Raw genomic sequence first — 3,202 nt, 5'->3', positions numbered from 1 at the left:
GGAATTAAGACCTGTGCTACCATGCCTGGCCTCTGTGTTTTTCTATGGCTGTGGATAAAAGGCTACCGTAGTGGTATTCTCTTGGGGAAAGAAGGATGGCTGAAATTAAATGAACCCATTGTTCTTCCAGAGGACCTAGTTGGTTGCCAACATACACTGGGTGGCTTACAACTCTCCAAACCCCAGTTCCAGGGGACCCAGCATCCTCTCCTGACTTCCATGGGTACTGCATACATGTGGTATGCATGCATACATTTAGGCAAAATATTTATACATATAAAATTAAAACAAATCTTTTTGAAAATAATTTATTCTCTTATAGTTTTTAGAAGTTTGCAGTCCCAAGGCAAGGGATGGGCAGGGCTGCATCCTTCTGGCTTTTGACTCTTCCCAGTGTTCCTCGGTTTGTAGCTACATCATTCCATCTCTGCCTAACTTCCTGTGATGTCTCTCTCTTCTCCATCTCTTAGGGCCTATACTAACTCAGATAACTTCCTGTCAGAAGCAATATATATGAATCTGTGTGACACCTACAGGCTTGCTTTCCAGGTTGACTCACATTTGGGGTTCTGATAGGCATATCTAGTCAAGAGGACGTAAGTCAGTCCACCATGTGCTATAACCAGGTGTTGGGGGATATTGGATCACACTGTGAACCCTGAATTAGCATTTGCATTAGTTAAGTAAGCTTTGCGTCAGGAGGCTGAGCTAGCTACCAGCTGACAGAAAGTAATCATAGAGCATCAGAGGGCATCTGGAAAAGATAAAGGAAGTAGAAAGGGAGGGATTTGGAGTGGTACAGCTTTTTTGCTTTAGTGGCGCAGGAGGCCATGCTGTTTGGGAGCCGCCAGCAAGGAGAGAAGGTTAATTGCTACTCAACCTCTCTGAGCTCGCAGGTTTTCACCCCAGCCTTGAATCTACAGTTTTATTTATAAATAGAATGATAGAGAGTTAGCTAAAGCTACCTTTAGTGGCAGCAGCAGAGCCAGTGCCTACGGGAACAAAATTCCTGTAAGGCTGTGACCTGAATGGCTGGGCTTCTGCCAGAGAAGCAGGTCCATAAGTGCAGAGTCTCAATTGTTGCCTGAAATAGCAGCAGATTAAGGAACAGCCACTGTGCCCAAAGATAAAACACTTGGTTCTCCAACACATGGCACCAATACATAGAACCAACACATGGACAGAGAAGTCATGCCAGCTGGCTCTGCAGCAGTTGCTGGGTCTCTGGAAAGCAGGTTCTTGTTTGGAAATTGTGAGTGGGGCTTGGATTCACAAACAACACCACAGACAAACTGAGAAGTCTGCAGATTTGGTGAGACACCTAAGAAGATCTTTAGGAGAGTGTTAAATAATACTAAAAAGAAAAAATCCCAAGTTAAGAATGGGGAGCATCGCCAGGTGGTGGTAGCACATGCCTTTAGCCTCAGCACTCGGGAGCCAGAGGCAGGCAGAGCTCTGTGAGTTCAAGGCCAGCATGGTCTACAAGAGCTAGTTCACAGAGAAACCTGACCTCGAAACACAAAAACAAAACAAAACAAACAAAAAAAAAAAAAGAATGGGGAACATCATGATACAGGGTGCTAGGAGTCTCTATAGTGCTACTATGAATGGTTTGAAAATGAAAAATTTAAATGAAGCGATAAATGTCTTAGTTGAAATTGACATAGTATCAAACTTTGATATTTTGATAGTTAATATTTCATTCTTAAAAAGTAGTTTGATAACTGTGCCAAATATGATAATTTAACTGGTAAGGTGCAAGCCTTAGAAAGACTCCCTGCTGATAAGATACAGCTTTAGAAAGACTCATTACTGATAAGATGCAAAAGTTAGAAAGACTCACCAATGAAAATAAGAAAAATTTGATTGATAATTATAAAAGCCTTAGAAAGCGTACTAGTAAAAATAAAAAATCTGACGAATAAGATGCAAGTCTTAGACAGACTTACTATTGAAAGGATACAAGCATTAGAAAGACCTAGGAATGAAAATAAGAAAAATACTCAGAGACAGACAGAGGGATTTAGAGCAGAACTTACCATACCATTGAAACTGACAAGAAGCCATCTAAAGTTATTAGAACATTGACCTTAATTTATTCAGTTACCATTTAAGAATGGCCACCAGATGACAGGCACCCCCAAGGCTATACAGAGTTAATTGGAATCCTTTAGATGTGTTAGATTTGGAGAGATTTAAGGAAATGTTCATTTCATAGATATGCATTCACCCTTTGTGAAGCAGATGTAAAATTCATGGGAAACTAGGAACAGAATTATTTCACAAGACTGGAGAGATTTAGCTACAATAATATTGGAATCTGGTCCTCAGTTGCAATGGAAAAGAGGCAGGAGAGAGGACGCTAGGGTCACAGAGCAAACAAAGTAGGTGAGAGGTATGGAAATTTCCCCAAATCAGCTTTTCAATGAGGCCCAGTCAGCTGATCCATAAAGACAGTCTATATTTGATGATCACACCTTGGTTCTATACCATACAGCAGCTTTGAGTGCTTGAGACAGGCTTGAAAAATCAGAAAAGATGACTGGAGACCAAAGAATGCTTTCATTGATTTTTTTAAAAAAAATAATTTATTTCACTTTATTTTATATGCATTGGTGTGAAGGTATCAGAACCCCTGGAACTGGAGTTACAGACTGTTGTGAGCTGCCATGTGGGTGCATTTGCTTCAGATTTGGTTCAATCATTCCCTATCAGCATTGGGGAAACTGCTCCACAGATCAATCAAAAGCCTGTTGTTAAAAAAGATACTGGTCTGGGTGACAGAGCAGCTTCAGTAGAGAAAACAAAATTCTCAGGGGAGACCATAAAAACAAGAATTTTGACAAACTTCTATAAATGATCAAAGACCAAAGCTAAAAATAAATAAATGACATTGAAATTGAGGGTTTGGTAGATACAGGTACAGATGTAACAATAATTTCACCAAAATCTTCGGCATCCAGATTGGCCTCTTCAGGAGGTAAATGCTCAGCTCCTAGGGACTGGAATTTTATCTCGGGTAGAATAAAGTACAAGATGGGATGAGAACATAGGGCCAGAAGGACAGATAGAAAAATTAAAACCATGTGTGGCTAATATAGCAATGAATTTATGGGGACATGATTTGTTGCAATAATGGAAAACACAGATTAACATCCCTCCAATCTCAGAAACAAATGATAAATTAACGTATGCCTCTGAG

The sequence above is a fragment of the Microtus ochrogaster genome, linkage group LG8 (genome assembly GCF_000317375.1).
Source record: "Microtus ochrogaster isolate Prairie Vole_2 linkage group LG8, MicOch1.0, whole genome shotgun sequence".
NCBI classification, from domain to species: domain Eukaryota; kingdom Metazoa; phylum Chordata; class Mammalia; order Rodentia; family Cricetidae; genus Microtus; species Microtus ochrogaster.
The sequence above is the reverse complement of the archived record's forward strand: the minus strand, read 5'-3'. Positions refer to the sequence as shown.